General features: G+C 43.1%; 1 protein-coding gene across 2 annotated transcripts in view; it reads left to right on the top strand.

The window, feature by feature from the left end:
* The window catches only part of STARD13 (StAR related lipid transfer domain containing 13), a 134,281-nt gene that overhangs the window by 38,011 nt on the left and 73,945 nt on the right, over positions 1-22,325 (top strand). The gene's annotated exons all lie outside the window — the stretch shown is intronic.

Here is a 22,325-nt window from a genome sequence, read left to right on the forward strand (position 1 = left end):
AACCTGTCATTCACAGCTGCCTTCCAAAGCACAGGATTATTTTTATTTTTAAAAGACCTCTATTGAATAAGTGAGAACAAACCTTTTAAAATAAGTCAACAAACACTGCTATGCTGAAAAGGTTATTTCTGAGTGCCTACAAAGCAGCTGGAAATTTTTAACAAGTTTGAATTATCTTCAGAAAACAAAGTCATTTGCCACTATATACGTACTGGTTAATATTAAACAGCTGTTGTGTGCTGACATCAACTTTCAGTTCATATGTAGCTCAGCTGTTTTAAACATTCACTGGAAAATGTAAAATATAGTTATAATGATATTAGTTTCCTGTTAGATGCTTAAGTGGTGATGTAATGTGTGCTAAACTAAATCTCTCCCCCCCCCTTGCACTTGTGGTACGTGCAAAAACCGAAAAAGCACCTGTAATGAACTCACAAAAAGTTGTGAGTAATGTTCCCAGAAGGCTAGTTAACAAGTTGCCTAGTGTAGGAGCTGCTTTTGGAGAATTTCCCTAAAGACTTCAATAGCTGGTCTTCAAAATAGCAAATCTCCCTTTGCCAGTTTACTGCTTTTCTACACCGAGAGTTTTCAGACTATATTGTGGATGATTCTAGGGTTAGCAGGATTTTCTCATTAGGATCAGTAATGAATGACGAGGTTTTCCAAACCTGTGCACTGTGAATGATCTTTTCTGAACTGGATTCTCATGGGCAAATGTTGAGCACTATCTCGGTTCACACGATGCAGTGAGGAGGGTCAAGATAATCTTGTTGGGGTGGGATGAAAAAAGGCAACAAAATCATAATGACATCAAGCGAGAGCTCTTGGTTCAAGGACTTTAAAGAGCCAATGTGGTGTAGCAGTTAGAGCAGGCATCCCCAAACTTCGACCCTCCAGATGTTTTGGACTACAATTCCCATCATCCCTGACCACTGGTCCTCTTAGCTAGGGATCATGGGAGCTGTAGGCCAAAACATCTGGAGGGCCGCAGTTTGGGGATGCCTGGGTTAGAGCACTGGACTGGAACCTGGGAGGACACTGTTCAAACCCCCTCTCAGCCTTGAAGCCCACTGGGTGACCTTGGGCCCATCAGTCATACACTCTCTCTTAGCCTAACCTACCTCAAATGGTGGTTGTGAGGATAAATGGGGAAAGAGAACTATGTAGGCCACCTTCAACTCCTTGGGCAAAAGGTGGGATATAAATGTAATAAATAAACAATCTCACTTTTAACTCACTTGTAAACAAATCAAAGACTGAAGTAAGTAAGCTTCATCTCGGGATACGACTCCTGGTCAGGCATCTTCTAACCAACAACTGAGTTCTTAAGCTTTGCTTTTTAGCTTCATAACACCACCAGAGGTTTTTCTGCTGCAGCAGTACGAATGTTATAAATGTCAATGCTCCTGTGGCCAACTGCACGTAACGCCCCCCCCCCGGTGTATAGATCGGGGAGTGATTCTGTTTTGTAAAGGGAAGGGCTTCACCAGAGAAGGGTGTGTCATGCAGATAGCTCATCGGGGACACGGGAAGCAGCTTTGATGGCAACTCTTGATTGTTCCTGTCCTGGCACTATGCTACTTATTCCTCGTACTGTCAGGGGTATAAGTACAGAAATTGAGAAGGACAGACCATAAGTTACTGTGTGTCAGAGGTGAGGAACTGGTGCTCCTGCCAGATGTTGTTGGACTACAGTTCTCACCATCCTTGTCCATGGGTGTTGAAGCCACAAACATCTGGAAGGCCATAAGTTCCCATCCCTGGTACGAGCAATTACACTATTCTTGTTTTGCACCCTGATATGTCATTTGCCCCAAGTTCAACCAGCTCCTCTGGATAGCAGGTCTGGCCTGTGAGAGCCAATTTTTCCTCTTTCTTTCAGTATTACAAAGTCCATGGGAAACATTTCTTCTCCACCAGACCTTTTGTGTTTACAACACCAGTCTATGTGTAATGTTGGAACTGAAAGGTGTTATAATATGTCTATGGATTTTTTTGGTTGTGAGTATTTTTATGGATCACTTTTATGATCCGCCCTGTGATTTTATAATGAAGGGCAGGAGATAAATTTAATAATAATAATAATAATAATAATAATAATAATAATAATAATAATAAAGTTCATTAGCTCAGCACCATCTATCACCACAAAAAAGAAGCCTGACAGTAGCAAAATAAACAAGAGATTTTATGGAAATATGATTTCTGTATTTTAATGTTTTGTTGGAAGCCACCCAGAGTGGCTGGGGGAACCTAGCCAGATGGGCGGGGTATAAATAAAAAATTATTATTGTTGTTGTTATTGTTGTTATTATAGGTTGTAGGCAGAAAAAAGCAAAAGGAGTTGCGTTAAAAACAAACATATAATGTAGTTTTTTTAGTTCAAACACAACCTCGACCTGTATAGCTTTATATCTCCAAATATATACAGTGGAACCTCGGTTTTCGAGCTTCTTGAAAGCTGAACGATTCGGAACCTGAATGCCGAAAACCCAGAAGTGAATGCTTCCATTTTTGAACGTGCCTTGGAAGTCGAACGGCTTCCGAGGCACGTTTCTCCATTTTCTCAATGGAATTTGCTGACCGCCCACATTGCGCCTCAATTGTCAAATGTTTCAGAAGTCGAATGGTCTTCTGGAACAGATTACGTTCAACAACCGAGGTACCACTGTATTTAAAAAGCCAAAACTAGATCCCATATCCACTTCTATAGCACCTCCTTCACTTCTAAACCTTGACTGGTGACCGATTTTCTCCAAGTGATATTATCAAATGCTTTCAATGGAAAATCTCCAATCCAATATCTTTCTCACAGTCCATCTGACCTTCTTACCTATCCTAATCAGCCATCAGTTAGTACCTCCATGCTATCAGGAGTCTCAGCAGAGCAGCAGTGGAACTCTGTTCCAGCATTCTGTCCCAGACCTGACTTTTGCATGAGCCTCAGCTGACAACGCAGTTGGAGAGAGGGCGGTTGATTTGTTACGTTCCACAGAAGGATGAGAGAGCTCATGAATATATAGTACAGCTCATTCTTCATAATAAGGAGTTTAAAACAAATGAAATGCAGATCACGGGCAGATCACAGGTCAGGAGCTTAATAAAATTATTTAGTAATGGCGAGGAATCTGTTTTGCTTTCAATTTTCTAACCAGCTGGAGAGCCTGGGCCCATTATGATTTCCAAACAAAGGCTTGTGAAAAACAAGAATGGGTAAAAACACATGTGAGAGGTGTTCTCACTTAACTTGATCTGAAGCATTGCTTGATATAGAACCATATAATTGTAGAGTTGGAGGGGACCCCAAGTGTCATCTACTCCAACCCCCTACAATGGACCCGTGACAGAATAGAACAGAACAGAATACACGGATAGAACTAGAATGCACAATAAAATGTGTTGTAGACGTGTGTGCTGTATGTGGTGAGTACATCAGAAGTGGCACACTCTGAACAACTAAGACAATAAGAGGACTTCAACTACATCAAGAGAATCTGGAGCAGATGGGTAGCAACCTAATGAAGCGCAGCGGTGAAAATCCCTATATATGCAATCTGCATCACTTTCCCCTGGCAGCATCCTGCTAAAGTGATTTGGAACTTGACTGTCACTTTTCTTTCTTTGCTGTGTTTTTCTTTGAGTTGTTCTCTCCAGTACGATAAACTGGAAATCTGGTGGTGTGAGTCTTTTGGTTGATTTCTGAATTTATCAGTTGCATCTGATCCAGGGGGAATCCTTACTCAGTGCCAAGACAGACATTAAATTACTCTGGAATGTGATCTTTATTTTTATTTTCATATCACTGTATTTCAGTATGACTAAGTTGGCCATTGTCCTTCGTATGCTTCCCTAGAATCCACAAGGATGAACAGCAGTTTTTAAAAGTTATAAATGAAAAAATGATGCAATGGCGTGCAGGCTTAAGTCTTGGGTTTAGGACCGCAAACATTGCATTAAGCAGCCATTTTAAAAAGTGTGCTTGGCATTGGCTATTCTCTTTTGCAAAAGCAGCCCCCAATCCTGTTGAGTTTACACCCACCATGGCTGGTTTTTTGATGTAACAGCGATAAAATATCATGCTGACCCTTCAAGTCAAATAATTGGCAATGACGCTTGTTGTGGCTGACAATGGTGCTTTTATGGTTATGCAAGAGAAGTCCTGGTAGCCTTTGCATTTTATTATGAAAAAGTGGTCATGTGAATTAGGAAGATCACCAGATGCTGCAGGCGGCCAAGAGGCTTACTCAGTTTAAAGAAAACAAGGTCAAACTTGGTCCCAGATATGCCAAATTTTGGGGATGGGTCATCCTTGGGTCATGTGCGTTAAGTAACAAAGAGACTGAGATTAGATTGTGATCATGGTAGCAAGGCAAACTAGAGAAAAAACTGGGGTGAACTAGGTCATGCTGCGCCATATTGAGCAGACTAAAACTGCTTCCAGCCATGTCAAAATGCAATTTCACCCAGCATCTCTTGAAGCCTGATTCCCCCCACCTCCGTTTGAGCTCTTACCTTATCTGTTTCTCCCAGCAGCGAAAAACAACACTGATTTTGTGATTGTAATTTCCATTTCCTAGGAAGATAAACATGCTATAAATGCCATTTCGATGGTATGAGATGTCTAAGCCTTTGCTTAATCGCAATATGTTCATGTTATCATTAGCACATACAAAAAGAATCACAAAAGCCATAAGCCTACCGATAGAAACGATAATGCAATTTGAACTTTCATTTTCATGAAATACATTTGGATTATTTTAGTGCAGCCCCAGCAACCTAGGTATATATAGTTTTATATTGGAACACAGTTTTATCATTTAAATCTGATACATTCTACACTTCAGGATTTCGTTCTCCCTTAATGTATTCACAGAAATAGCACTTATAAGCATTTATATAGTCAAGTTAGAAAAACAAAGCGTTTTTACTTACGTTTGGGAACAACTATTTGCATTCTCAAATGATGTCATTTCTGAAAGACACGTGTGGGACCTCAAATCTCTAAGGAGCAAAATCCAGTGAATAGTGACCCAGATTAAAATCCCACCTGCCTTGAAAAATCTAATTGAGTATTCACTAGGCCGGTGCAGAGAAAATGCAGCCCAGCTCTTTAAAAAATCAGAGTTGGCTTGTGGAATTATGCGCTGCTTTGCCTTTGCTGTGGCCTTTCCAGTACAAATTTCCACCTCCCTTGACTACAGTCACCGTGAAAGTTACCAAGGGTTTGGGAAACCTGCCTTCGAAACTCACTGAACCAGAAATCTAGCTAGCATTAATTATGGCAAGACCAGTGTTGACATGTGGCATGGTCAAGTTTGGATTCCATGCCATATAGGAGTGATAGGACTATTGTGTCCTTCCCCCTCTCTATTGTCCTATTCTCTCTATTTAAAAATAAATCAAAAATGCAGTTGCACGAGAACTGCTTTTGGTCAGAACGTGGCCATTTGAGAATCCTGACCCAACAGCTCCAAGACCTATGCAACATGTGGACACTGCACCTATGATCTCTCTAGGGGAAAAGTGCCAGAAGAAAAAAGACATTTGGTCTGATTTTTCAGAGGTCTTTTCCTCCTGAGTTTTAGAGTTTAACCTCACCATGCACTTTCTTTTTTGCTTCATGAAGCTAAGTCTGGCGGCGGGTGGGGGGGTAATTCCTGCACCAAATTGCCTTGGAGTTTATACTGATATACTAGGGGGAAAGGGCTGGAACTCACTGCCTCAGTCGCCAATCCAGGTGCCACCAGCATCTTGGAACCAAAACCATGTGACAAGATGCCGGGCTACACCATCTTACAGGGAGAGTCAGATTGTTTTCCCCGCTCATTAACAGAGAGCAAGATAGGCACATGCTTTTCTGGGCTGCAACTTGAAATCCTGCTGTTTTATACCCTCGTTTCTTTGGGGGCGACTCACCGCACGAAGCCTTCCAAGCAGTGATACTTGGCGGGGACCGCTGTGCAGCACAGATCTCTGTGTTGCACACAACCCTGGCAGCAGCATCCGGCCACTGCCACCTGCATCTTCCAGCCTCTGAGCATGTGCCCAGGCATCAGCCTGGCCTGTGCTACACAGGCACCCTCAGAGGGGCAAGCCTTGACCGTTGCTTCTCTACATAATAAGGCAGCTGGAGTGTCGTCCCCCCCCCCCAATGCCCCATTGCTGTTGCTGCTGTCGATCGGAGGCTGTGGTTTTTGTAAACAGGCAGCATTATCACTGCCAAGAAGCTGGCCTGCAATGGCACCCACTGGAGAGGTGCTGGAACTGTGGTCCAGCAGGAAAAAAGAGCCCTGGATGTAGCCAATAAGTAAGTTTACCCTTGGGGATCCATCCTAGACAGACAGATGTACTGACTTGACTTGGAGATAGTAAGCAAATTGGATCAGTGCATAATTTTCTGGTAAAATGTAAATCCCATTTTGTTGGCTGGACCTCAGAATCAATCATTTGTGCATCAGTGCTGCCCCCTCTCATAGGCAGAAAGCACAAACTATTTGTGCGCTTCAATTAAATTACCCTAGAAAATCTATAGCTTGGGGGCACTGGTTTATTACTGGTATCCAGCTCTATTTTCATTTGCTAAATGACATTCTGAGAGCTTCTGTTCTGAACATAATCACCTAAGGGTATCTGCTGCATAGAGCTCTGCATGATTCAATTATTGCAGAATGTCATTCCCTTCCCAGAACACAGCGCCGAGAACATTAGCAAGGAGTTTTAATGTATCCCAGTGGTTTTCTCTTCACACACCAGCTTTTCCATGAATAGTAAAAACGAAACAGAAAGCAAACAAGAATTTCAGCTTTGTGGTTAAATTATTCTGCCTACTGCCCTTTTTGCTAGTGGCCCATCACTCCATGTATACGATCTAAAACATTACTATTTATTATATCCTTTAAAAAAAAATTCCACTGACCCAAAGGGCTCTCACAGTAGCTAATTCCATATTAAAAAGATAGAGTCTTGATATACAAAATGTAAAAACCTTAAAAACTATGCTTAAAGATGTCAACAGATAAAATATCATAACCAAATGAAATTGCGGGCAGGGTTTGAAATTGGAGCAACAGAAATAAATGACAATATAAGAAAAAGAGGAATATATATTAGATTAAATGTGTGATGTAATAGAGGAATATGAAATAGAGGTGAAATGTGCAGGGATGGGTATAGAAACAGCATGGAAGGGAAGGTGCAAAGCCAAATTAAAAGAGAAATGTATAACAGGTTTGAAGTTTGAAATATTAGTTAAAGTTATGAAAATCTAATAGAAATTTTAATTAAAAAAGAAAGAACAAAAACAATGGGTTCCAATAAGCAATTTTGTATTCTAAAGCTCAGAGCTTCTTGGGCAATTATCACCTTGGCTCCTGGTACCACTTTTGAAATCTTAATAGCTCAGGCGGAAGCTGAAATATTAAATAATTGTAAGCTTATCTCTTGTTTTGTCAGGCACTTTTAAATGTGCAATGTAGTTGATTGACTGTATCCTGCTAAGGATCCTGAATACAGTGATGCTTATTTGTTTTTCCACAGTCATTTAGTACAGCAGCACCATCAGCATTTCACAAAGATCTATGTGGTTTAAAATAAAACATTCAGTTTTCGGTAAATAGGATTGCCTGATATATATGCATTCGGAACTGAGGCTAATTAGTGTCCACACCAAGGCCTGTTAGAGCCCGACAAAGGCATTTCTTCATGTATTTCTTCATTTGCTCTGTTTCCTTTACCATGGGAACAAAGTGGGCACTGAGGACTTACATAATCAGGCACTTAAGTATGATGGAACTTTGAATCTACTTCAACAGTTCTGCCAAGCAGGCTCCATTTGGTTATATTTAAGAAAAGCCACAACCTTTTTATTGTAGTACAAGAAGACAGGGCAGCTCAACAACTGTTGCTGCTTAAGAAAGTACCTACTTCATCTGGCTCACTTCCCATTATTTCTTTGCCTTCCCACACCCCGTAGTTTTTTGGTCATAAAACTACCTCTTACATTTGATTTTGACAGTCCTAGAGACATACAACACCAATGGAGATCTTTGGCCTATCCCAGAAGTGATGCCTCTCTCCGACTCTACAAGCTTGTCGGGCCAAAATGGCCCAATAGAAAAAGGCTTTAGAGAACTAAAATGACAAGAGGTGGCCTTGTCAGCTGTCCACCCACTCAGTGCTGCCTCCCAGCTACTTGAAGAGCCGGGGTCTTCTGCTGCAGCCATTGACTTCTTTGGGGGTAATTGTGTTTCCACTTCTAGGGAACCTTCTACATGGTTCTCATGATCCTGAGGAGTCTGTGGATCAGCCACCAGATTCCAGTGGCAAAGGTGACTCCTCAGAGCTCGTGTCATGGGCCAGGAGTCACCTTCGCCTGCTGAACAGCAGCCTGAAGGGGAAGAAGGTGGAGTGGCTCCATCTGCAGCTGATCAGCCTTCAGGGATACAGAGGAGAAGGCAGTGCTGAGAACCAGCTGGCTTCAGCCTTCTTAAGCAGAGCCTCCAGCAGCAGCAAAATGCTGGCAACAATGCAAGAAGTTCCTGGTGTTTCCTTGCTTCTTGCTGCTTGTCTTGACCCGGGACCCCATGCTCATCGGATTCCCTGACCCCTGGACCATCTGACCTCATGGAGTGATATTCACCCAACCCTAGGTCTTGACCCGATTTTGGATGCTGTCTGCCTCCAAGCAGTCTCAGAGACTCTTCTAGTTGGCTGGTCTCTCACTCTACTGAGCTCAACAACGAAACTATGACATCAAGGAAAGCTGGGGTGGACCAGGGAGTGAATCCATCTCTCTTCAGAGCTGCAGTATCCAGAGGACTCTGCCTCTGAGGAGTCCTTGTCTGGGGCCATGACAAAGTAACCCATTGTGACCGGTGGGTTTCCCTATCTTCCGGCACCCTTCAACATTCAATGCAGAAGAGCAGAGAACAGAGAAGTGGATCATAGATGGGTGATTCATTGGAGCATATCATTTTATTCTTTCAGACATGAAATTTAGTCCCAGAAAGGAAGAGCCTGCTCCAACTCCCGTGAATGTATGCTACAACAGAGCACTTACCCGCCATACGCGTTTTTGTAGCAAGACAAGTTACTGACATGGGAACCATATTCCTGGAAAACTGGAGGTTGATTTGGGAGCAGGCGAGCAGTGGTTTGTGTGAAACAAAGTGCAGATGCAGAGAAAAACAGAGGACTACAGGTGCCTTCAGTCTCCAGAGGGTTTTCTGAAGTAGAGAGCATGGTTGGCTGGGCCCTTACGAAACCAACATTTCTTTGGTACTCTCCCAACAGTTCGAGATTTGGCACACAATACAGTCCAAGACACCTTGATTCCTAGAAAAGGCTCAACATTTTTGTTTCTTATGATCAAAACAACAGTGTGTTAAATCTTTCATAATAGCACGGAGCTTTCAATAGGACTTCAGCCAAGACACGCCCCCAGCAACATGATTTCTGCCTTCACATACTTGGATGGAATGCAAGCTGTGTTTGCAGAGGCCTCAAGGGGAGGATATCAAAATTGTTAAGCTACTTCAACAGATACAGAGCTGGAATTTAAGAACACAAGAAGAGAACCTGAATCAAAATTGTAGAGTTGGAAGGGGCCACGAGGACCATCTATTCCGACTCCCTGTAGTGCAGGAATCTTTTGCCCAACATGGTGCTCAAACCGACGAACCTGAGATTAAGAGCCAGTGTGGTGTAGTGGTTAAGAGCGGTAGACTCGTAATCTGGGGAACCAGGTTCACGTCTCCGCTCCTCCACATGCAGCTGCTGGGTGACCTTGGGCTAGTCACACTTCTTTGAAGTCTCTCAGACCCACTCACCTCACAGGGTGTTTGTTGTGGGGGAGGAAGGGAAAGGAGAATGTTAGCTGCTTTGAGACTCCTTCAGGTAGTGATAAAGCGGGATATCAAATCCAAACTCCTCCTCCTCCTCCTCTTCCTCTTCTTCATTCATTATCGAATGGGTCAGACCAAAGGCCTGTCCAGTCCAGGATTCTGTTCCTAAAGTGGCCAATGAGATGCCTATGGGAAGCCCACAAATGGGACTTGAGCATAATACATAGCGATTATTAGTAGTAGCCATGGATTGGATAGTCTTACCCTCCATAAATTGTCAAGTAGCTTCTATGGCATGAAGAATCTTTCACCACTGGAACAGCTGTGCCAGCCTCAGCTCCACTTGCACAACTTGTCAATGAACTGTTAACATATTCTCTAGACAACCATAATGTGTCATGGGGATGCCTTTGAAGAGAGGCATTGCTAAGGCTGGAAGAAGGAGATACTGATCAATTGAAGAGCAGAGTTAAAAACAGCAACCTGAAACTCAGCATTGCACATGCAGATCTCAAGTGAGTAACTCAGTAGCAGCTCCTGGAGTTTTTAGGTGAATTTTCTGCCTCACAGACAGCAATGTGAACCACACTTTTGATCACAGAACATGAGACCGATTTAAATAAGCAGTGAAGTGATGAACCTTCCGAAGAATAAAAGGTGCCAAAAACATATTTACAAATGTCTGCTTAGGAACGCTGGCTGTGTACCAGAAGAGCTCCATAAAAGAATCTGATTGCCTTGAATGGGCCCCAGGCGTTATCGTATTCAAAACACTGTATATACAATGGTGAATTGTGTTGCAATGGGATAAGACACAGGGATACAGTAACAAAACTGTTGTATGATCTCAAGAATTCTAGTGAAACTCAGTTCCAGGAAAGGATAAGTAAAGCTGGTTTGATGTACGTAGTAAGAAATCTCAGCAGCTGTAACAGTACAATGTTTCAACATGCTAAGTGGATGCATGTGGAAAATCACACCACTGTGAAGAATCTTGGATCAAGCAAGGCCACCCTAATATTGCTTAGAAACTCCAAAATGTTCTAAGTTGTTCAGCCAAAATACTGCTTCCTTAATACTTGTTGTGGTTGGGTTTCGCAGGATTCCGGAAGTATCATGTTATTTCCGGCCTTTAGTGTTAAAAGAGAAAGATTTAGTGAATAATGGTTTCTAACTAACAGAAACTTTCTTTACTTTTTCCTCTTCTTGGATGGTATTTTACATATAAAACACATTTTACCTATTGCTTATATTCTATAGTGTGGTTAGCCCTTTTTTTTGGCATTACTACTGGAGCAATTGCCAAATAGTATTTTGACTTGGGCTGCAATCCTCAAGCCACTTACACCCCTGTGACAGAGCAAGGGATTTGAATATTAGGACACAAGATTGCTGTCTAAATCATTATTATTTAATGCATTTATATACCACCCTTCTTCCAAGTAGCCCAGAGCAACATCCATAGTGCATTATTATTATTATTATTATTATTATTATTATTAAAGTAAATTTCTATACCATCCTTCTTCCAAAGATCACAGGGCAGTTCACAATATAAAAATCCAGAAATGCACACCATAATAACAAACGAAAACAATTATTCCCCGCGGCACACACATTTAAAAGGCTGTATATTGTTTAATTAGACAAAGGCCTGGGAGAAATGTTTTTGCCTGGCACTTAAAGATACCCGTATATTCCGCCGTATAAGACGACTGGGCGTATAAGACGACCCCCCAACTTTTCCAGTTAAAATATAGAGTTTGGGATATACTCGCCATATAAGAAGACCCCCGACTTCTGAGAAGATTTTCCTGGGTTAAAAAGTAGTCTCATACGCAGGAATATACCGTATGTAATAAAGGCACCAGGTGAGCCTCCTTGGGGAGAGCATTCCACAAGCAGGGAGCCACCACAGAAAAAGCCCAATCTCTTGTTGCTGACCTCCAAACATCTTGTGAGGAGGTACACAAAATAGGGCCTTGATGATGATCGCAAGGTACGGGTCAGTTCATATGAGGAGCGGCAGTCCTTGAGACATTGCGGTCCTGGGTCATTTAAGGCTTTATACTGTAGGTCAAAACCAACTACAATACTCTCCACAGCCAACATTCAGAAAAATCTAGAAGAGAGTTCCATTTCTGATGAAGAATCTTATTTGTAAGGTCATAGAACTGCGGGTGTTGACAACGCATGTTTATTTCATAACAGCCTTTGTATTCCACTCTACCTCCACCCCAAACCAGTTCTATATGTTGTAGCATCCATTCAGGATGATGTAGTTACATAGAAATATACCTGAGGATTATTATTATTGCCTCACACTTGTGAGAATAAATTCTACTCAGCGCCTCTTATTTGAATGGGAAATCCCCCATGCAAATGAATGCTGCACAGATGATTTCCTATCTCGATCTAGTAGTTGTGGCTGCACGTTTGTAGCCCAGTTAGATAGTCCCAATATTATCAGCTGTAAAGAACATAGCATGGAGACTGGATTTATTCTCTTCCCACCTCATCAAATAGCTGATTGGTGGCATTCAGAGTATCTAGGTTCTGCATGTATAAATTTTAATCAGGGCCATAGAGTGTTAATGTGTCTTTGGTTGTATTATTGTTGTCCGTAGTCTTCAGTGGATTTGGTTTAAGACTCGCTCACCATGTGGATTAGCCATCTGCTTCCAATAACTGAAAATTCATGTCCAATGCTAATGAACACTTTCTGTGTGCTTGCATGCCTCTGAAATGCTCGAGGCAACTGTTTTTGCTCTCAGATGGAAAAAGCCACAACAGCTGCGGGACACACAAGGACAGCAGTGCTTGTCTCTCGTTATATTCCTGGCAGCAAACTTCTAAGTGCAAAGCAACTTTCCAGGCTGCCTAATTACTATAAGCCTGTTAAGTGTAACTTCTGTGGCAACAGAAAAAGAACTTCCTTTTAAACATTTTAATTGGATTACATAGTACCTGAACACCTGTGCTCATTCTCAGGCCGCCAAGCTCATATAGTTGAGATATGTTACAAAGTAGTAAAAGATAATGCACTAGATTGGGGAGGGGGGAGAGCTTAATTCTTTGCAGCTCAGCTCCATGCAATGTATGGCATGTTGACTTGGAAGCATGCCCTCTGAGTTCAGCTTGATTCACGCCTAAGCAAAAATTCATATGATTGTATCTTTAATCCATATATACAGTATACCAGTGATGGGCAACCTTTTGAGTTTGGTGTGTCAAAATGTGCCAAAAAACCGAGCATAACTCGGGTGGTGTGTCATTTCGAGAGAGAAAACCATAATTTCGTGATATTTATAGTTTAAATAACAAAAATGTATAATTGTAATATATACTGGTAACTGTATTTAATAAACCAAAAACTAATTATTTAACCAAACCAAACCAAAAACCTCTTATTCATCACAAAGTGCCCAGAGTTGTTGAGCTTTTTGGGGGGAGCTGCTGACCAAAGTTTTGGAGGTTTTTTTGGGGGGTGCAAAAGTTGCTTTGCTTTTTTTGGGGGGGTGCCCCAAAGCTGCTGTGCTTTTTGGGGGGGTAGAGAACAGAAATCAATGATGAATAATACCTTCGCTGGAACTAACACGCAGCACCGACATAGTCTGCCAAAGCGCCAGAAAAAACAGCACAGAAGGGGTTAAAAACCAATCTCTGGCTACCAGCAACAACAACAACAACAACAACAACAACAACAACAACAAAAGGATCCGGGTTTTAACAGCGGAGGCAAGCTGTAGCGGAGGCAAGCTGCAGTGGAGAAAAGCTGTAGGAGGAGCGGGAGAACAAATGGGGGGGGGGAACAACAACAAGAGTGTAAATGGGCCGATGGGACGCGGGCCAGCAGTGAGGGCTCTGTGTGTCACATCTGACACGCGTGTCATAGATTCGCCATCATTGCAGTATACCGTATATATGTGGGGGTCACATCAACTGAGAAAGAACTCCACTCTTCAGATACACCTTCTGTATTAAAGGAACATCCAATAATTTTTAGCTATGAGCAGAAAGAACATTTCTAGCAAATACAAAATGGATGTGAAATACCTTACCCTATGCTACATTATGCTGTAAAGCATAGTAGTTTCTTGTTCATTTTCCCAAGCTATTTCCTAAGAACTCTTAAAAGTATCTTGTGTTATTCTGAGTGCTGTCTCAGAAATGTACCATGCTTATATACTTGGCATAAAATCTATGTGAGCAAAGTAGCAGCAATGCCAAGGCTGGTAAATAAGTTGCACACCTGTGGTGTCTTTTAGGAAGCAAATCCTTTGCCTTTCGCAGTATTTCAGGTTTTTTGGCACAGTGGGAGGTGTGACAATTCCTCTCACACCAGTGAAGTTTTCCATCTGCCATGAGCAAAATCTCTGGAGTCATTAACCTCATACATTCAGATGGCTAAGGCGACTTCTCAGAAGCACGAGATGAATTTAGAAACAATGCATGTTCTAAACTTGATTATTTCTGTCTTCTTATATTCAGTGCTTTTCAGATATATACATCTAGCAGTTTTACTCTGCAACCATGAAAGCAGGAATGTTTCTTTAAGGTTTTTGCCATATTTTTATCCTCCTTCTTTAAGATGGAAAGTGAATAGCAGTAATTTTTTAAAAAAGAAAATGTGAAACAGGTATTGAGAAAATAGATTCCAATTTTATTTAAAATTATCTGCTTATCTTTGTGTATTTACCTGCACGTTACTTACCATTTCTATTAAAATTTTAGGTTAAGATGAGCTTATTAGAAGGTATTACTTAGGCTTTGACTCGATGTACGATGTTAAATAAGTAACACAGCCTAAGGAAGCAGTAGAGGCAGCTGGTGAGATATTTTGCTGGCAGGAATCGGCAGCTACCACTGTAGGGCTCTCAGAAGGAGGTGAGCAAAGTTCTCCCTTACTAGTAAGTATTGGGAGGGCAGAAGCACAGAGGCAGAGACCGCCACCTCAGCCTGTCAACATAGTGGAAGTGGGCAGTTGTTGAATGGCTTGCAACCACTGACATCAATCCCAACAGTTCTCAGCAGCAATATACATACAGTGGTACCTCTACTTACGAATAACTACTTACGAATGGAGCTCCGTCCGCCATCTTGGATGCAGTTTAGATAGGATTTTTTCTACTTACGAATTTTTAGATAGGGTTGCTTCTACTTATGAATTTTTTCTCCCAATGCATTCCTATGGGATTCGACCTACAATTTTTTTCGACTTACAAATGTGTGTTCGGAATGCATTAAATTCGTAAGTAGAGGTACCACTGTACACTTCTTTGTTTTGTTGGAAATAGCTAAATAATTCTAACCACAACTAAGCTAACACAACCACAATACCACTTCTGGGCTTGAACCATATATGGCACCTGAAAGTCACACTCCCTGCAATTCCTTTGGGGGATCACATTGGCTGGATTGCCTAAGGTCATATCCTACGCATATGACTTGTGACATCACCTCCACTGAGTTGACCAATTTTATGCCTTAGGCTGCTCCCCCCCCCTAAGGTCTCCTGCAGCCTCTTTAGGAAGTGAATCATACTTAAGCCATTCTTATAATCATATAGGCAATACAGTGGTGCCTCGCAAGACGAATTTAATTCGTTCTGCGAGTCAATTTGTTTTGCGAAAAATTGGTCTTGCGAATCGCGGTTTCCCATAGGAATGCATTGAAATTTCTTTTTTTGCCCATAGGAACGCATTAATTAAATTTCAATGCATTCCTATGGGAAACTGCGATTCGCAAGGCGAATTTTTCGCAAAACAAATTCGTCTTGCGAGTCACCATCAGATCGCAAGACACATTCGTCTTGCAAAAAATTCGTCTTGCAGGACACTTGTCTTGCGAGGTACCACTGTATGTGTTTCCCAGACCCATAGGCTGTTAGCCTGCCTGACAACAGGTCCCTGCAACTGGCTGGCAGTATAACACCTGTGGCTTGGTATACCAGCAGTACAGAAAGTCTGTTTTGCTACTCCCTGGCCAATGGAACAGTGAGCTATGCTTGCCCGAAGTTCAAGCTCCAGCTGCTTGTCTCTTCATGTTCCTGTTTAAAATGTCATGAAGTTACATAATGTATGAAAAAGGAATTTGATACATAATGTTTGGAAGTTCCATTGCATAAGCGCAGAACAAAAACACTCTTATTACTTTGCCCTTCCTTTTTTAAAAGAAGGGTTTGGGGGTGGTGTTTTGTTTTTGTTTTTTGGTGCACTGTAGATACCCATAAACAGTTGGCGTTATTTCTCTCCCTCTCCATATAACAAGTCTGCTTTAATTTGTAAAGGCAATTGTTCTTTTGTTGTACTGTACTTTGGGTTCTGAAAACGCTGGTTGAGCAAGAATGCAAGCTCTAGATGGCCTCTAGTGGACTGCTTGCGGAACTGTAGGAATCTTTGTTTAACCAGCAGTCATTTCTCCAACTGCTTCTCAGGTGTGGTTGCACAGATACTTACCTTTGGCTTCAGCTATAATATTGTATTTCTGAAGTCAGATGTGGATAGTTTTCTTTGCGTTGCTGTTACTGAGTAAAAGAGAGCATCTTCTGATGCCCTAGGCGTCGTCCTTTATGCATTGCCAAGGCAGATTAAAGTCTGTGTCTGGGTTTAGCTAAATTAAACAGAATTGCACCCCTTCCTTTACAAGCAGCACTCAAAGGAAGGTGACCATCGTTGCCAGCAACTGTCCTCTGGCATAGTTGTTGCCCTCCTTTCTAGGATTGGGGAGGAGGTTGGTTATAGCCTGATTATTTTGTACCGTTGGTTCAACAGGCTAAGTCAAAGGTGGACAGCTCCCATCATCTCTCATTGGTTTTGCTGGCTGGGAGTTTAGTTCAACAGTATCTGAAGAGCCATAGGTTCCCCAGCACTGGAAGACATTGTTTCCTAGAGGTGGGCAGAAGGTATGATAGGATAATATTGGTAGATCTTGGCATAATTTACAATAGATCATCAAGACTTCCTGCCTGTCAAATATTTGGCTTATTCACACATATGCAAGTAGAACTTAAGTCAGGCATGGCCAAACTTGGCCCTCCAGATGTTTTGGGACTGCAATTCCCATCATCCCTGACCATTGGTCCTGTTATCTTGGGATGATGGGAGCTGTAGTCCCAAAACATCTGGAGGGCCAAGTTTGGCCATGCCTGGCTTAAGTGGAAGTGAACCACATGTGCAATCCTACCAAGCAGTAGATTTGCTATCCCAGATCAGATTCCTAGAGAGAAAGAGCTTTCTCTCTGGGAATCTGGTGTCAGTGGTGCCATCGGATCAGGGCTGTAGTGCCGAAGCCTAGAAGCGCACTCAGCAGAATAAGCAGGAAATCCCAACAGGGCTGCTTAGCCCTATTCTTCTACAAGAGAATGCACCCTGCCTATCTATGGGTAGTCTCTCAGAAACAATGGCCAAACTCCGCAAGCCACACATACTAAAATCAAACAAGAACAGGGGTGGCATTCACTCATAGACTACCTTCCAGGGACCACATGCCAGCAGTGGATGTGGTCAACCCAGACTTTCTCGCATGCACTTTCTCACACATACAGGGGAGTGGCATGCAAACGGGCACATAGTGTGTGCACATACACACATGCACACGCCAGCAGATCAGTTGAGGAAGAGGGTTATCTCTGCTTCTCTGCTCATCAAATTATTTGATGACCAGGAACTGAGTGATTTCAATCCCTGGCAGTGCCCTGGGCTCCACCTACCCCAGCAAAATGTCTTAATTTTCCCCACTCTTTTTGCCTTCGCCACCAAAATAGATAGGGTTTTGGTAGGCAGGAGGTAGAAAAATTCCTTAAGGAGCTGGATCAGACATTGTGACTTACCCACCTCTGACATAGAAGAAAGAAAAAGCCACAGGGGCTGTGCCTCTAGAGAGTGTCCCTTCTCCTTCCCTAAACCTGAGGGGCTGTACCACCCGAGTTACACATACATTATCAGAGTGTAATGGCAGCTGCTGTCATGATGGTTCACACCCTGCTTGTGGTAATGCTTGGTGGAAGCAGATGGCATGGGCAGAGCAGATGGCACACTCTCCTGTTACTCCCGCATTGCCCCAGCCTGGATCAGACAACATTGGCATGGGAAGTAACCGCTTTGCTGGCTGTTAGACTTTCATCCTCTCCTTGCAAAATGCATAATAGAGGAAAAATTGGAAAGTCACTGAAGGAGGAATAGAATCAATAGATTATTGTGCATAGTATGTGTACTTTGGTTTGATGAAGCAACGCTTTTCAGGTAATAACATGAATAGTGAAAGAAAAGCAAATATTAATTCCCCAGGCCGGTAAAGGATCAAAGGGAGACCTAATTCCACAAAAGCACAGTGACCTTTGTCTTTCTATAATAAAGCACACTGTGGCCCTATGCATAGTGAAACACATTCTGCAGCTGTAAAATAAATAGCTTCCAAATTCATTTCTCCTTTGTTAGTACGAGCCTAGAAGTCACATTTATAGCACATGGAAGCTGGGAGCTGTAGTTTACCCCTGACAAAGCTAAAATTCCCAGCACATTTAACAAACTGCCATTTGCAGGATTCATAAGGGGAAGCCATATGATTTAAATGTGTTTTAAAAGTATGGTATGGATATGCTATTGTCATGAGCCACATGCAAGTGGTGCCTACTCATACACATACAGCAAGTTTTTTATTTTATTTAATAGTTTCTGTTTGTGTGTTTCAGAACTGAGGTCTTTGTCCTATTCCAGCATCTCCACTGTAAGCATATATAACTCCAATAACGTCTACAGTACTGGTATTCAAATGCCTGGCCAGATCCTGCAAGCGAGAGCTATGTATGCAGTAAGTTCTGCATATGTTTAGCCTTGCTGGATTTGGAACTGTGTAGATTTGGTGTTATCCATATGAATTGTGGGGAGCTGTGGACCCTGGGGTCTCTTCCAGCCTTCTATGATTCTGTGGATAACTTGCTTTTAGAATCCGCATGCCCTTGGTAATGAGGGCCAGTTTAAAACATCGTAGAGGGTTCTAATTCATGCAGGGAATCAGCATGAATAGAGGAGCTTCCCAGATTCAGACCAGAAGGGATTGGCAGCGTGCCTTTGCTCCCTCTTGTGAGCTTGCACGCAAGTGAATTGAACACTAAAATGGGACTCATTGTACTCTAAAATGCTCTCTTTCCCTCTCAACAAAGGGTGGTACTCAACTAAGCTTAACTCAGAGTACACCTACTGAAATTAATGGACCTAACTTAGCCGTGTTCATTAATTTCAGTGGTCTACTTTGACAGTAGAACAGTCTCCCTCCGGAGGTTGTGGACTCTCTTTCCTTGGAGGTTTTTAAGCAGAGGTTGGATGGCCATCTGTCATGGATGCTTTAGATGAGATTCCTGCATTGCAGGGGGTTGTACTAGAAGAGCCTTGAGTCCCTTCCAATTCTAAGATTCTTTTTAGTTGAATATCACCCAAAGTCTTCAGCAGTCCTTCTGCCTTCAGCATCTTAGCACAAACAGAACTGGGGAAGCATTTTTGCGGTGCTTCTAGATCTGGGAATAGGCCTGGAATTGTTTCCTCTTCATAGGAACTGTGTGGTTATTTTTCTGTCAGCCAGTTCTTTGCTGTGAATAAGGCAGTGTTTCTCAACCTTTTTTGGGCCACGGCACACTTGTTCCATGAAAAAAATCATGAGGCACACCAACTCTGTGCCGCCCTATAGGTACGCAACGCCTTTTCCTCGGGAGGAGACCGTTGCCTATTGTTCTCGCCTTCCTGCCCCCTTCTTCCCACCACCACTGAAGTTGTGCGACAGACACCCTCGCTGCTTTGTGTGTGAACCTGGGCGACTGGGGTGTGTGTGTGTGTGTGTGGATGGATGTGAGTGTGCGCGCACACGATGGGCCTCGAAGCGCAGCCCCCTCCACCGCCACCACCACCACCGAGCTCCTGCCGCCTGAGGCGAGGGAGCGACAGCCGCAGACGAGGCTGAGGAAAGCCAGGCGAGAGAAGGGATGGGATCTCGGCCGCCGCAACTGCCGCCTTGCCGGGGACGCTGAGAGGGGGAGCTGCGGGAGGAGGGGCTGCGGCGAGGCGGGCGGGCGGCTGGCCCCCGCCTGCCAGCCATTGATCGCCCCTTCCCGTCCGATCGCGGCCGCCAGGATGATCACAAACACGCGCGGCTTCCTGTGGTCAGACCTGGAGACTCGGGCTCTGCTGGAGATCTGGGGGGAGGCGGACGTGCAGAGCGCCCTGGACGGCAACTTTCGCAACAGCCGGAACGTGGCTTGCCGCCTGGCCGAGCTGCAAATTCGCCCTTCTCGTCACCGCACGTGGCGGCACACCAGCCACCGTCTCGCGGCACAGTAGTGTGCCGCGGAACAGCGGTTGAGAAACGCTGGAATAAGGCATCACATCCCCTTGGAAGAACTGTTATAGCCACTGCACTTAAAACCTGAAGCATGAACTTCTTAGACATGGGCCTCAGTAGGAGAACCACGACTTGCACTGGATGGAGCATTAATTTCTCAGAATCACACTGCTCTCGATAGCATAAAACTTACACACTGTATAATGGACATTGTTTTCTACAGGGCCTCCTGGAAGGCAAGAAGGGTATTTGGGTTACTTTACTTGCTTATATTGTTGGCTCATGGAAAGACAATCGGTTTTGTGGCTCTGGATTCCCTCTGTTTTTAGCTGCTAAATCACATTAAGAGAAGCAAGAATGGGTGTGGGACCTTTAACAACTCCACTTACTTCTGCCTTGCAAAGAAGTTGACCTTTTTTCCACTTCAGCACAAGGTTTAGCATAAGGAGGCTAAATCAAAGACACAGTTCTAGCAAAGCCTGGCGTTTATTTTTGAGGGTGAGCATTTAGGGCATGTTTGCCATTGGCCTCTTTCAGACTACCGTACAGTGGGAATATTTAGCTATGTATTAATACCATGAGGATAAGTGAAACAAAGTTTGTCTGTCTTTACTGAGGCCAGAGTCAGTGACATGCAGCTCCACACACCCATCAGTCTGCTGCACATGGAAGAATGACCACCTCATATTCACAGGGAGAAGTGTTTGTCTTGAAATAGCCTCTGTAGCAAAATATAAGCTCCAAACTTTACCAAGTTACCATGTCTTAAGGTTATCATCCAAGAAAGATTTCACATCATAGCTGTCAACCCTCCCGTTTTTTTTGCGGGAAACGCCCTTATTAAATCCGTTTCCCGCTGTTACCCGGGATTGTTAAATATCCCATAAATCTCCTGGATTTTAAAGGAAGCAGCTCCTCTCCCTCCCTGGTGGCCAGCCGCCACTCAGTAAAACGCCTCGCTCAACGGCTGGCTGCTCGCTCACTTGCCAAGTGCTGCCGGAAATCGCCAACCGTTTTTCAGTGCCACTCTGCCCATGTCTGGGCACCGGAAATCGCTTCTGCGCATGTCTGGACATGCACAGAACTGATTTCCGGCGCCACGGACATGGGCAGAGCCAGCACCGGAAATTGCGATTTCCGGCAGCACTCGGCAATTGATCCCTTATTTTTAAATCCGAAAGTTGACAGCTATGTTTCACATTCAGGTCCCATGCAGACTCTGGAATTTTATATTTCATGAGGTGGCAACTGCTACACAGTTATGAAATTAGCTGAGTTTCCCACCATGTAAACAAGGTGTTTTGCAAGCTGAAGAATAAGCGATTTGGCGGATAGCAAGCTGGTAGTAGAGCTCTGTGCTGTAATAATTCCTTCTGACTGGTTACACCAGCTACAGAGTAAGAAATCTAAATGTGCAACCCATTAACAGCCTTTTCAGTGATGGCTCACCTCTTACAGAATGTTCTCCCCAACGAAGCTACTTTTAGGTGCCAGGCAAAAAAGTTTCATTTCAGCCAGGCTTTTGGCCTTTAGCTTGGAAGGTTTTAAATATCATGGCCTTCTTTAGTGGGTGGGATATGTTAGCTAACATTTTATGTATGTGATTTTTTTGGGGGGGTGCTTTCATTCTATTTTAGTTTTATATTGGTTTTAATTTTTGTATTATATTGTAAGTTATTATGAGTTTACTTGTTGTAAATGGAAAAAGCAACCAATAAGTGCAATTAATAGTAAGAAATCTGTGCCATTTGAAGCATCACAATCCTGTGTTTATAAAGCACTTTGTATCCTAAAAGTAATTAATAAGTCATTAATAATTCAAGCAGCATCTGAGAACCAAGCAAAACTCTCTCTGGAAACTCCCATCCCTGCCTAGTCTAGACTTAACAGTAATGAATCACATTTTAAGTCCATACGCTTGGCTTAAAAAATTAATTCCATTTGCCCATAAAGTGTATCCAGGACCAGCCTTAAATAACCTGATGCCCTCCTGATGTTCAAGGAGTACAGGTTCTTTTGGCACTTGGAGGGCAGCAAATTTCATGAAGGTTGCCCTGGATCACAATTCAGGCTTTTTTAGTATCTGGCTTGTTGCCCCTTAATAATTGTCACAATGCCAGTCACGGGTTCAATGTTGTAGCAAAATAAAGT

This window comes from Zootoca vivipara, chromosome 4 (assembly GCF_963506605.1).
Source record: "Zootoca vivipara chromosome 4, rZooViv1.1, whole genome shotgun sequence".
NCBI classification, from domain to species: domain Eukaryota; kingdom Metazoa; phylum Chordata; class Lepidosauria; order Squamata; family Lacertidae; genus Zootoca; species Zootoca vivipara.